Below are 15,222 nucleotides of genomic sequence, written 5' to 3' on the forward strand. Positions count from 1 at the left end.
TTTCTCATTCAAAGTGCTACAAACACTCACTTAATGCCACACATACTCATCTACAACTATAAGTAGTCAAAGTCTCTTCTTGTGCCTCCAAAAACTCACCCATGCCTACACATATACTATTTCAAATTGAAACTCTTCAAATGGTTTCAACTATTGCCAACTTAGTCACCTAGTTCAAGCTTTAGTGTGATACCTATTATGTAAATTCAAATTTAGTCCATTCATTGCCTATCTCTATGCCCTTCACGCCACCTAGTGAATTTCAACTAAGTAAGACTTGGTTCTTCAATAAAAGCATTGTTACTCATTTATTTAATTCATGAAAAATTCCACCTAATAAAACTATAGCGAATTTCAGCTACCATAGTGTAATTTAAATTTTATGACTTATTTAATGCCACATGCACACAGCTTAAGTCTCTAAGTAATATTTGTACATGATTTCAATAAAAACATAAAACTTTATACAAACTTAATCATATGCTAAAATCTTTATAAATACTAATCATAAATAATTATAATTATCTTAATTATAATTATTTTCTATGTCATAAAAATCATACCTCAAAATAATTAAACTTAAAACAATCTTTTAAATTTCACCACTCAAGTTATAACTACAAACTAATAAAATGAACCTATGGTCATAATTAAGGAGCTTATAAGAAAATAATAACCTTGGTTATTACATCTTCTCAAGAGGACAAATAAGTTTATTTTTTTAATACATATATATTGTTATATAGTTGTTTATTATGTTTGTTGTTTTATTTTATTTTTTATTTTTTTATTGTGTAATTTATTTTGTTGTTGTACTATGCAGTGACTATGGCATATTTGTTTTGATATTATTTTTCCAAAAGATGATAGTTGTATGATGTTTGACATAGAGCTCGCTAATACTATTTGAAAGGACATATTGTGGGTATGGATCACTACTGCATTTGAGGTAAGAAGAGTGAACACCTGTGTACATGGTAAATACGTGTTATACCTATTTGTATATCATGTTAACAGTATGTTATGATGCATATAACATGTGTGTAAAGGTTAAAGGAATACTTATTCTTGTAACTTGGTATGTGGTAAGATCCAAGGGGCTGTCACTAGGGCAGTGGGCTGTTGTGAAGGTAGTGGGTCGTTGCAAGGGCGGTATAAAGTCTATGATATGTTGAGATTATTTTATAAACATGATGGCTAATTTCGTATATGAAATGTGAATAGGTGTGGTTATTGTATTATGCATGTTATTGTGTTTCGGGTTTGGGGGTTGTGTCCTATATAGATATTCTTGCTGGGCTTGGCTCACAGGACTCTGTATGCAGGTAAAGGCAAGGAAAAATGTGTGCAACAATGAGTCAGAGAGTTGCGGTGGCGGGGAGTACATGTTTAGGATATCTTGCCCTTAGGGGTCAAGGTCCCACGTTTATTTGACGCGTTTTATGACTTTATGAAAATGTTACTTTTGGGTATTTATGAGTTGTTTTAAAAACTATGAAGTATGTTATGGTAGTAGTTGAATGGTTTTGTTTTTTTTACTAAGGATTCCATAATATAGTTTTATTTCAATGTATGGAAGTCATTTTATTTCGATAAAATTCAAACTTAATTATTTTTATTTAATTTTACATAAGTAATGTCTTATGAAATTAGGGCATTACATTGAGCTTGTATACTTTTGCAGCCTTGAAAAAAATTATATTAAGTCCTCTCCATGTACTATGAAATTGACTTTGATGTTGTTGAGCAAGTGAAATATGCAAGCACCATGGAAAATTTTTGGGTACACATTTATTAATACATTTTCTATGCTTTTATGCCTATCTGAGATGATTGCTAGACCTATTTGTTAAATCATGTATTGTATAGTTTTTTTGTTAGCTTTCGTTAAATATGTTGCTGGTTCATAAATACATCTGGTTGTGTTAAGCAGTTTCTTTGATGTTGCTAAGGGTACTTGAAAAATTAATTATGAATAAGATAGCAGAGTTTGTTTTGTATTGTACCTTCTCTTTCTCCATGTCTCTTTTAGTTTGATGAAAAACCACTCCCAAGATGAATCGTTCTCAAAATCTCCTAATCCAAAAGCCAATGAGAATATGTTGTTGTTGGCATCCATTGTTGATGCTGTAAATAAAGTTCCTCCAAATGATGTCTTCAAGAAGGTTCCATCAATCACAATCACTGGCTTGCAATGTTTCCATCCTTTTATTGAATTTGCAAAAGCTAGATACATAGACTTGGAACGATCCTTATTGTTGTTACCAAGTGTGTTATTGTTCCTGGATTTGATACTTTTAGCATGTGAAGATACATGGGAAATTGCTGGTATGAATCATCTTGATTGCGTCTTGCCAGCTCCAAAGCTTTTTCTCTTGATCTCCAAGCATTTTGATACCCCTTTGAGACACCATAATCATCTAGCATGTATATTATGATGTCATTTGGTGCATGTATTGTCTTAATTGAATTGTACTTTTTTTATCAGTTCTCCAATCACATTGCAATTTTCTTGCACGTGGTCTTCCATTATAAGATCCAAAGAGCAATTGTGTTCTTTGACATATTTTCTAATCTTGAATGTTTCTATTTTTATTTTATTTTAAAGCACTCAACATCCAGTTATAGTTGTCATCGACACAAGGAACCAGGTACTCTCTTGGTTCATATCTTTTTGTTTTAAACTAGAAGTTGTGGACCATAGCATAAAAACATAGTGCTAATTTCAATACATTCTTTGTGTTATAAAATTGTCCTACTTCAATGTTGAACACCATATGTTCTGTGATTATTTCTCTTTCTTCTTCTCTTTTTTTTTTTCCTTCTATATTCTCCAAAATAAACTCAGCAACATTATCAGTTGTTGACTAGCGATTTGTTCAACAACACAGAGTCACTAAAAATGATAAAAATAAGATGAATTGAACTCAAGAAAGCAAACGACACCAAGATTTATAGTGGTTCGGCCCCAAAAAATTGTAATGACATACGTCCACTTCGTGTTCTTATTGATGTAAAACTTCGAAACCTGCAATCAGTGAACTAGGGTTCACGAGTTTCATGAGGTTGAAGATGGGTACAAGTTTCGTGGATAAAAATAATGTGTCTCTCCTGATTACAAAAAATTCCATCTGAATACCAAAAATTGCCTCGCCTTTCAATGAATCCCATGAGTCCTATGGGCCTATGGGCCATCCTTAACTTGTGTTACAGGCATATTTTAATAATAATAATAATAATAATAATAATAATAATAATAATAAAATAATGATATTTACATATAAAGAGAATTTAATATCCTAGAAATATCAAACTCATAACTGCATTTGAATTCTAGCTTCGATCCTACGAGTAAATCTAGTTGCATATGTCAGCATATCAGCTTCCCTATTACTCAACATGTCCCTCGTGCCTATCGGGAAGCATAATTTCCTTTTAATTTCCTGGTCGTTGGTCGACCAAACTTTCATCAAAAAGGAATCACGTGTTGTTCACATGCACCTCAATCGTACCATGTCATCGTGTAAATATTTTGGTTAAACATTTGCCCCCAAGTTTATTTTAATGCGATCAACATTTAATAAACTTATCTGACCAGATATTCAGCTGACTTGTCACATCTGACTATACTTACTTTCTCGAAAAGACAAGTAATCATGACCTTTGCAGTTTCCCAGAAACGATTCGACGGTTATTGCTATTTCCCGTGCAAAAACCCTCAAATCTCATCATTACATAACAAATACCCTTGGCAAATATAACTACCATTCTCCTTCCTTAATTCCATTTTCACACGATCATTCTCTCTCTCTAAGAACACTTAGAAAAAATCTCCAAGAACCTCAGACATTTCAGTGCGATCTGAGACATCTTCGAGCCACTCCAAGAAAAATTTCATGATTTCTTCTACAATCCATATTCCAAGTAAGTTTTCGATCCCATCCTCACAATTTTATAGTAGATTTCATGTATTTTGCCTTTGATTTACACATTTTCACTGCTGGGCTTATTCTGCTCTTGTGAAATTTTTAGGTAATCGAGTTAGGCAAAAATACATAGGAACATAAGGATAAAAATAGGTATGGTAGGAAACATTGTGCATAAAACAATGTTTGAGGTGTATTTACACTGATTTCGAGTCCAAAATCGAAGTGAAAAAATCAATTTTGGGTATTTTGGAGAAATTGGGTTTTTCATGCCCGTTTTCAGAGTTGAAAAGTCTTTTTGAAAAAAACTTTTCAAATTTTCTTTTTGATCCATTTGTCCACCCTACTTGCATGTTTGTGGTTTTTTTATCAAGATACTTCTGGTCATATAAAAGCTTAACTTTTATACACGAGCAGTGTTATCCTTACTTTTCTTTTTCTTCTATCTATTGGTCGTAGATTCTCACTCCTCTTTTCTCTTCTCAGATATTCATGCATGATCCCTGGGGAGGTGAGAGACCAATAGACGACGATCTTCTCGCTTTGTTGTTTGAGGATCAATGTGAACGCTCAATATTCCTCGCCCTTAAAAGACTCAACATGTATGCTAGGCCCCATAAACGCCCCAAAAATATGGCTGGTTTGGAATGACCCCGAGCCACTGTTGCCACTCGCGTGGCAACCCAGATGGCCCGAACACACCAGCACCAGGCGAGGCCCCTCGTCACGCGCGCATCCAGCACCAGGCGAGGCCCCCTCGTCCCGCGCGCGCCCAACACCAGGCGAGGCCCCTCGTCTCGTGCGCGCAGGCACGGCCCTGTGGCCTCGCGTCGCGTCTAGCAGGCACGGCCCCGCGGCCTCGCGTCTCATCCGAAGCAGGCACAGCCCCGTGGCCTCGCGTCGCATCCAAAGCAGGCACCGCCCCGTGGCCTCGCGTTGCGTCCGAAGCCCCATGGCACAACCCCATGTCCTCGCATCGGGGCATGCATCCGGCCTCGCGTCCCGAACGCTCCATGCCGTGCGGGGGGTGTACCCCGGGGAGCCACATCATCAGGTGTCCATGCAAGGGAGGCCTCGCGAAGGGGGCTCACGAGCCGCATAGGAGCCACGCCATTAGATGGACCCCAACGCTTTGGGACCCGGGTAGGCGTTGAATGGAACGTACTAGTACGTTCCCATGCTGGGTACGACCCTCAAGACCTTGTACGTCAAAATACGGATACCCGTACCAACGGAGGAGTGGGAATGCAGGGATAAGAGTGATGGCCCATACGTCTACGGCCAGGAGTCAGAGTCGACACCACTACCACCTGCACCACTATGCCTGTCACCACTCATTAGACATGGGTACGGACAAGTAGTGGAGGCATCCTCCTGACACCTGCCCCTGTACTGGATGTACGACCACAACCTCCGAAGCCACTCTCTTGACAGAGTACTTATGTACCCCTTTGGTCCCAGGACCACCATGTACCCAGGGCCATTAGAGCCTACTATAAAATGAACTCTAACCCAACCTAAAAGGGGGTTGGAAGTTTTACTGTAGCAAAGGCTTGAGAGTGAATGGAAGATTGATTGATTTCTCCATTGTTATTCTGTCATTGTTCTTGAGTTATTACTTGGATTTCTATAGATTTTTTATTGACGATCCTTACTTGATAATTTTTTCCAACTCAACTTAGTTAACGAGTTCTCACCGTCAACAGTTTAGCGCTGTCTATGGGAACGCTAGTTTCAAGCTACTGTTCCACCATTGTTTCCGGCAAGAAGAGATGCTGAGACGTTCAAAGCGACTCAGGGAGACACGAGAGGTGGAAGTTCACCTGAACGGAGTCCAGCTGAAGGCCTCCATGAAGGACGCTCCTCCACCCAGAGACGTGGATCCCCCGAAGGACCCTGAGGTTCACGGAGGTGATAGAGTGGCCTCTTCACCGGCCGCTCCACCTAGAGAAAGTCCTCCAAGAGCACCATCAGGAAATGCTAATGAGTTCCCTCTCCCAAAACCACCGCAGGTACCGAACTCCGGCCGGCAGGACCCGGGTCCCTCTACCCGTAGGCATGATAAGCATCCCCGGGTCCATTCCGTGAGCTCAAGTTCGAAATCTTGGTTCTACAAAGAGGAGATACGTGAGCTCCACCGTAAGAACCAAAGGTTGGAAACCACCTTAGAGAACATGCAAGAGGTCCTGAATGGCCTGTTGCAGGGTAAATCGAGCGTGACCTTACCTAAGAGGAAGGAAAAGGGCCAGGATGGGGTGGAGACCACTGTACCGGTAGATGATGGGAGAACCCGACACTCAACCAATAACACCCCCCAAGTGACGCAACGCAAGCACCCCGAACCGCCTAAGCAGGCCCAGAAACCAGCACCAAGGACCAACGCTGCCCCTCGCAATGAGGATGAGGTCACCTCTAAAAGAACACCCTCAGATTTACGGGAGGAGCTCAATAAAAAGAGGGCGGGCAAAGGGACTACGCCCCCTGTGGCGCCTTGAGAGGGCAAGGGAAAGGTGGATCTTAGCCTGTCCGCTTTGAGGGACACTCTAAACAAGAGGAGGCAGGACCTGGACACGGAGATGAGGAGCCTGCGAAGCAAGATCATCACCGCATTAGGTGGCCAGGCCTTTGAGGAATAATTCGACCATGAGTCGCCCTTTGTGAGGGAGATACAGGCCATCCGGCTCCCAACCAACTTTAAGGAACCCAATATGGCCCCCTACGAAGGGAACATGGATCCAAAGTACCACCTGGATGCATTTAACGACCTGATGAAACTGAGAGGGATTGGAAGCGGAGCCAGATGCCACTGCTTCACTATCACCTTGAAAGGACCCGCCTACAAATGGTTCAAAAGGTTAAGGCCGGGGTCCATCAGGTCCTGGCAGCAGTTTTCTGATGAATTCCTCCAATACCACCATGCCGTGCGGGACTACACGATGTCAGGTACCAGCCTAGCCAACGTGAAGCAAGGGCAGAATGAGAGCCTGAAGAGCTACATTCACCAGTTCAATATGGAGGCCACGAAAGTGGGGAGCCTAACCCGTCAAGAGTTTAAAATGGCCATTACTGCTGGAGTGCTCCCAGGAAGCAAGTTGTGGGACAACATGTTGAAGAGGGAAGTAACCGACTTAGATGACTTCTACGAGAGAGCGCAGAAGCATATTCGTGTGGAGGATGGCCACGCAAACCTAAAGACAGGAAAGGGGGAGCCCCCAGCTAAGGACGGGTCGAATGTAACAAAGAAGAGAAGGGCATACGATGGATCAAGGGATGACTAGCAGAGGAAAACCAAACAGGGGAATGATCATTGGCAAGCGGCTTATACTTACTACACGAACCTCACAGATACCGGGGAGCAAATTTACCTCACCAACGAAGATCGAGTTCCTTTCAAAAGGCCCCCTCCAATGAGAAAGGATCGGTCCAAAAGGGATCCTAGTAGATACTGCCAGTACCACAAGGACACCGATCACACCACGGCGGAGTGTATCCATTTGAAGGAAGAAATTGAGGAACTCATCCGCAGGGGGCATTTGGGCAGGTATGTGCGCAACGATAACCAGAGGCCAGAAGGAGGAGTGTCCCCACCATGGGCACGTGAGGTGGCCCCGGAAGTGCAAGGAGAGGTCAGGACCAGGATTCGGAGGCGATTCTAGGAAAGGGCGAGACAGGTATGCCAAGGAGGCCCGACGAAGTCCACCACATTGCGTTTTAAGTTTGGAGCAACGCCCCCCGAAGAGCTTCAAGGGCGAGAATGACTCAATAACTTTCACTGAAGAAGATGCGCAGGGGGTGCATTTCCCTCATAATGATCCCCTGGTGCTAACCGCCCAGCTTGCTAACATGAGGGTACATCGGGTCATGGTGGATAATGGGAGCTCTGTGGACATCTTGTATCGACTGGCGCTGGAAAAGATGGGATTGAGCCTCCATCACCTAAAGCCTTGCACTACGACTTTGTATGGGTTTACGGGAGATTCGATGCAACCCCTAGGGACAATCGAATTAGCCTTCACCATGGGGGAGCAACCCAAGCAAACCACCGTAATGGCTAACTTTGTCGTGGTAGATTGCACCTCAGCCTTCAATGCGGTATTAGGGAGACCCTCTCTGAGAGAATTGAAGGCGATAACTTCTGTGTACCACCTAGCTATGAAATTCCCTACCCCTAAGGGAGTAGCATGTGTGAAAGGGGAGCAGAAGGAAGTGAGGGAATGTTATAACATGTCCCTCCGCGCAGCCACCAAACCATCTATGCCAATAACAATGGCTGTGTATGAAGAAGTGAAACACACAAGTTAGATCTGCACAAGATTGGACCCACGGGTTACGGAGCCTCTCGAGAAGTGCTACCAGTAAGGCTTCGGCTCTCAGTGCCAAAAAAACCTATGTTTAGTTTGTTCTTCGTTATTTTAGGTTAAGCAAGTAAGAATCAAAGAGGCTACCTAGGTAACCTCCTTGTTAGATGCAATCCCCCTTCTTTTTTATTTACAAAGTCGGCTGTAAACCGCGTGTTATGAATGAAACTGTTTGCAACTTCATGTGTTATTTTTCTTCGCTACGCGGGCATCAGCCAAAGTGCCTGCCGAAATAAATTTCACCAAACACTTGGGGGGTAGGACAGGAGGCAATAACATGCGGCTAGCAAAGGGAACCTAAAAAGGGCCCTCTAACGGAGGATCCTAAAAAGAACCCCTCGCCCTCCTAAAAAGGAGGCCCTTAAAAGGGACCCTCTACCAAGAGGACCCTAAAAACGACCCCCTGTCAAGAGGATCCTAAAAAGGGCCCTCCATCAGGAGGAAGTAGGACAGGAGGCAACAACATGCGGCTAGCAAAGGGAACCTAAAAAGGGCCCTCTAACGGAGGACCCTAAAAAGGACCCCTCGCCCTCCTAAGAAGGACACTCCTAAGAGGGACTCTCTACTAGGAGGATCCTAAAGACAACCCTCCATCAGGAGGACCCTAAAAAGGACCCTTTAGCGAGGATCCCAGAGGGACCCCCTATATCAGGGCCTTAAGCAGAATCCTTACAAGGCATCTCCTGGGATCACAAGGATTAGCTACCCTTGTGAACATCAAGGAGGCCATAAGGACTTAAAAAAAAATATATGGTAACGACAATAATAAGTCTAGAGCGGCCACCAAGCCGTCTAGCCAATAATAAGTCTAGCCAATATATGGTAACGATAATAATAAGTCTAGAGCGGTCGCCAAGCCGTCTAGCCAAAAAGGGTCCCAAAAGAGACCCTTGCAAAAATAGTACTATGAACAACGACGAGAAGGACGCTTCTCGCAAAGAAATAATAAGTGCGCGCAAGAATATATAAAAGGATAGCTAGGACCCAAGGGGTCAAAATATCCTTATAAAAGCAACCAAGAGGCACCAAAAGAGGTCCCAGTGAACCCTTTCACATGGGCTCCAAAGGACCCCTAGCCTGGTAAATAAAAGAGGGGAACCAACCAAACCCCATCATACAGGCTTAAAAGGGCCTCAAATGCAGTCGAATAAGAGATAAACAGCAGCACATGTATTTATACATTGAAAAAGAAAGTTCCGAAGATAGTACAAGAGTTACGCTAGAAAAATAGTAATGACAGTCATATTACAAAGGCCCGAAGTACAAAAAAAAATGAAGAGAGCATACACCCATAGAGGGTTAGCCGGCAAATGTTATGAGGTAACTACTTCAGGGCCTCCTAAAGTGGGCGCTGCACGTGGCCGCTCGAGAAACGACATGTTCACCAAAAGAAGAGAAGTCAAAATTCGAATCCTGCCTCCACACATTGTAAAGGGCACGGTCTATGGACCTACGCTCGGTGGTAGCCCTCTCCGCCTCCAAAGAAGCCTTCTCCGCCTCCAAGGAAGCATTCCTTTCCTGCGCCGACTGTAGTTCGGCCCTGAGGGCCTCGACTTCGGCCTCCAACAGGGTAACTCTCTGCTACGATGCGGCCGCAATGGCCTTGGCCTCCTGGAGTTCACGCCTCACGCGTTTAACCTTGTCCTTTAGCCCCTTAGTCTTGGCCTTTACTTCCTTCCTCTTTAGTATCAAGTGGGAAATTTTGGTTTGGACCTTTGACAACTTAGCCGTAGTTTTATTAAGCTCTCCCTCGAGCTCCTGGACCAGGGCTGCAAGGCAGTCCCTCTCAGCAGTAGACGCAGAGAGGTTGCTGGACGAGTCAGCATACCGTAGAGACACGGTGTAGGTTTGCACAAGAAAGTTAACGGCATCAACAATAAGTAACAAAAAGAAAAGCGCATGTACATTCATACATAATAATAACCGACGCAAGGTACAATAACTCACCCAGGCCGCGGCGCGCCCTAGGGTGTCCCCAAGGTCCGACTGAGTCACGTTCCCAAGACCATTCCAGTCGGATACAAGGAGGCTTGAGGAAATTTGAGTGTATCGCTGTCCGTAAGATGTTGCCATCCGATTCACCCAAGGCTCCCCCTCCGTACTGGGGGCACCTAGTTGGAGGAGGACAGACGACCCGCTCGCCAAAGTGGGAGGGGGCACAGTGAAGGGGAAAAATTGAGACCCTGGTAGATTAGAGGGGGGCTCCGCAAGGTCGACGTAATCAGCCCCCGGTGATCCAATATCAAGAGGAACCTGAGGGAAGGCATCGCGGCCATCAGGACCAGGGGAAGCATAACATCCCGGTGCGACGTGTTGGTCCTGAGGTTGGAAGGCCATGTCCTGGTCGTAGGAGCCATAAGGGGGGAATCCCCTAGGGGACAGGGGCGCTGGTGAGATCCCCCACATTCAAAGGGGGCTTCCTCCGGCTCCCCCTCGGCCTCACCACCGTCTAGGAACGGCTCGGCCGGCGTAGCCATTGTCTTCTTAGACACTGTAACCGACCACAGGAGCTTGGGGTATGAGACCGGGGACAACTGGTGGTGGTTGAGATTTGCCACGGTGAATAAGAATGTCGCCTTCTTCATGGAGGAGTCTGCATTAATGAGGTCATTCACGGCCTTCGCCTCCGACCTAATAACCGAAGGAACAACAAATTGCTTTGCACGATCCACGCCAGTGTTAGTACAAGCATGAGTACAAAACAATAAGTTCTAACAAGAAGAAAAGGAGAACCAGGGTACTTACTGGGGCCGGCGCGGAAATCTTCACGGACAGAGAAAGGGCCCTCTACGAAGAAAAAGTCTTACTTCCAAGACCCTGGATTGGACACCGAGCCCTCTATCAAGGGGAGCTCGTTGTTGGCCTTCTGTAGATAGTAGAAGCCCTTGTACTTGGGGGATCCCATGAGGTTGTACAGGAAATGCACCTCTTGTGTCGTTGGGGCGCGTTCAGCCCGTTCCTTGAACCAAAAAAAAAAAAGACAACTTAGGGTCAACCAACTGTTGGGTGACAGCTGAAGAGGGGCCAGGTCGAAATAGTTGAGAACCGCTACGAAAAACGGGTGCAAGGGAATGGTGCCACCCGCCTTCAAAATGTGTTCACTCAAAGCCACAAGACCCTTCCTAGGGCGGTCAGCCCGGCATGCCTCCTGAGGAGCATATAAGGCGTATTCTGGGGGAACACGATAGTGCTTCACTATTTCCTTCAATTTGTTTGTGGACACATGCGACACCAGACTGGACGCCAGTAAAGGAGCGTCGTCCTCTTCCTGGATAGATACATGTCGGCGTGCCCTCGACATATCTGCAAAATCAAAAGAAAAATGTGAGGAAGAGACATAACACTTGACCCTCCATTTTTTCTTCCTAGCAAGAGATTTCCATCGAGGGAGCGATGGCGGAAGTGCTAAGCTAGGAAAAACTGAGACTAGGGGCTGAGGAGAGGCGGTAGCAGCCCCATGACCGTCATCAGGCGAGGATGGGATGGGAGGTTCGGGTGGAAGGTGTCCCTCCATAAACTCTAACTCCCACTGTAATTCAAAAAGGGTCATCCTAAGGCGCGCTATATGGTCACTAAGGTCTGGGGGTGAAGGTCCTCCGTCTCCTCTAGACACCAAGTCAATTTCGCTCTCCACTACCCAAATTTTGCGCCTAAGTTCAGCAATGTACTTAAGGTGGCGGATGCGGGCCTGCCTTAAGGAGTCATAGTCTTGGTGAGGATTTCCCTCAGGGGACTCTGAGTCTGAGGACAGGTCAATAAATTCAGCCCCCGGAGGTACGTCGGACGGGCCGTCACTGGCCATGAGACCTCGTCCTGAAAGCGAAAAGGGGGTTCGCGTATAAATGAGGGGATGGCTACAAAACACAGAGGAATAGGCTTAATATCTCTAGATGCAAGCATCCTAAATGGCCCACTACAGGTTATAAAAAAAGAGGGGCATGTATATGGTCAAATTCACTACAAGCTCAGGCTAAGGTACCTCATCTCGAATAATTCTTGTTTGGACCCGATAAAAAAAAAAAAGGGAGAGGGAGAGAAAATATACCTCAAGCGGTTAAGAGAGCGAAGTTGGGGTCAAAAGGAGGTCGAGGGGCGAAAAGCACCAAAGGGTCGAAAATACGCGTCTGCAAGAATGGACCAGAAAGATGTGTTAGCCACCAAATAGATACTCCAAAAAATTAGCCCATATGTAAAAAATAATAATAATAATAAAATAAATAAATAAATAAAAAGTGATGAAAATGAATTGAAAAAATAAAATAAAAGAAGCTATGGCAAAAATGAGGTTGTGAGGGATTGAACCCCTTACCTCTTGAAAAAGGAAGGGCTCTCCAAACCAATAAGCCAAGGGAGTGAGGTGAAAATATTAGCCCTGCATGGAGGCCTATTTATAAGAATCAAGGTGAATAGTCTACAAGAGCACCTAAAGGTACTTTCCTAGACTGGGGGGCAAATGTGAACACTCAATATTCCTCGCCCTTAAAAGACTCAACATGTATGCTAGGCCCCATAAACGCCCCAAAAATATGGCTGGGTTGGAATGACCCCGAGCCACTGTTGCCACTCGCGCGGCAACCCAGATGGTCTCGCACGCACCAGCACCAGGCGAGGACCCTCGTCACGCGCGCGCCCAGCACCAGGCGAGGCCCCCTCGTCCCGCGCGCGCCCAACACCAGGCGAGGCCCCTCGTCTGGTATGCGTAGGCACGGCCCCGTGGCCTCGCGTGGCGTCCGAAGCAGGCACGGCCCCGCGGCCTCGTGTCGCGTCCGAAGCAGGCACCGTCCCGTGGCCTCGCGTCGCGTCCGAAGCCCCATGGCCTCGCATCGGGGCATGCATCCGGACTCGCGCCCCCGAACGCTCCATGCCGTGCGGAGGGTGTACCCCGAGGAGCCACATCATCAGGTGTCCATGCAAGGGAGGCCTCGCGAAGGGGGCTCGCGAGCCGCATAGGAGCCACGCCATCAGATGGACCCCAACGCTTAGGGACCCGGGTAGGAGTTGAATGGAACGTACTTGTACGTTCCCATGCTGAGTATAGCCCTCAAGATCTTGTACGTCAAAATACGGACACCCATACCAATGGAGGAGTGGGAATGCAGGGATAAGAGTGATGGCCCGTACATCTATGGCCAGGAGTCAGAGTCGACACCACTACTACCTGCGCCACTATGCCTGTCACCACTCATCAGACATTGGTACAGACAAGTAGTGGAGGCATCCTCCTGACACCTGCCCCTGTACTGGATGTACGACCACAACCTCTGAAGCCACTCTCTTGACAGAGTACTTATGTACCCCTTTGGTCCAAGGACCACCATGTACCCAGGGCCATTAGAGCCTACTATAAAATGAACTCTAACCCCACCTGAAAGGGGGTTGGAAGTTTTACTGTAGCAAAGGCTTGAGAGTGAATGAAAGATTGATTGATTTCTCCATTGTTATTCTGTCATTGTTCTTGAGTTATTACTTGGATTTCTATAGATTTTTTATTGACGATCCTTACTTGATAATTTTTTCCAACTCAACTTAGTTGACGAGTTCTCAACGTCAACAATCAAGAACAGTCTTCTCTTCCTTTTTCAGAGCCTCCAGCCTCACACCCAAACCCTACGACTAGTCCTTCTCACAATCCTTCACATAACCAACTGAATATGGGTCATTCAAACACATCGCTCATAGAAAAAGTGTTAGGAAAATATGTATTTTGCCTCAATGGAAATAATAATAAATTACAACTCTATGCAATATATTACAAATAAATAATGATTGATTAAAAAGACTTACAACCTTATAACTGAAAATACAAATAAACTAAAGAACAAAAAGAAGAGAAGAAGAATAGTGTAACGCCGTACTTCCTTAGAGTCGTTACTAAGTGAGTTTAAAGACGAGCGATCAACTTGCTAATCGAGGTTTTAGAATAAACAGTGTAATTAAGCCATAAACAGAGGAAAAACTTTAGAAACAACACTATAGCATTAAAAATCATAAAATTTTGACACCTGGGATCCCAAAATACAATTTAGAAATATTTACAACATAAAAATTGAACCAAGTCGACTAAACGACAAAATCTAAGTTAATTTACAAGCATCTCCCAAAATCCTCTGGCTATGGCAGCCAGGCTGGCCAAACATGTACACATCGCCTCACGCCTGCTATACTCATGGTTGGCTGACCTTCTCTTTACCCTTACCTGCACCACAGAGCATCTGTGAGCCGAAGCCCAGCAAGAAAGCCCACAAACAGATAACATATGCAACACATATATCAAGCATATACACAGGCCACCAATGGGCTAAACACATACGGCCTAGCCGTCCCAGGCGTTTACCAAGCCCTGGGTTCACGGACCAAGCCGTGAGGATATCCCAGGTATCCTTCTAGGGACTCGCCCTGGCAACTCGCACTCCATGTACTCAACGCTGCTCCTGGCCCCTTGCCATTCTCGGCCTTGCACTCAACGTGCCTAACACCGTTCCCGGCCCTTTGCCGTTCCCGGATCTTGCTCATCATTCACATGATAACACACTTATCATAACAGACAAGTACATAATTCTAACATATTCAGTTAAAGGGCTACGCCTCGCAGTTCAAACACAATGGGCTCAGCCCTGCATACCAGTTCTATTCAAACACATTGGGCTCAGCCCTGCATACAAGCTCTATGGGAAAAAGGGTTTTCTTACCTGAGTCCCGAGCTCTCCGGGCACCGATGTCCCGAGCACAGTCCTCTAACTTGAGCCTCGCCGAAACCCTAGTCACAACATATTAACAATATCCATCCATCAAGTTCTAATCCAATAAATAACTTTAAGCCATAATCCTAACCTCTGGGACCTTGAATTCTATCAATCTGGGTGATAAAATCCATCCTGAGCCTTAACCAATGAGTTCCCAAGCCTAAACTCCCTTAAAAACATAAATTGGTACTAAGA

The sequence above is a fragment of the Humulus lupulus genome, chromosome 1 (assembly GCF_963169125.1).
Source record: "Humulus lupulus chromosome 1, drHumLupu1.1, whole genome shotgun sequence".
NCBI classification, from domain to species: Eukaryota; Viridiplantae; Streptophyta; class Magnoliopsida; order Rosales; family Cannabaceae; genus Humulus; species Humulus lupulus.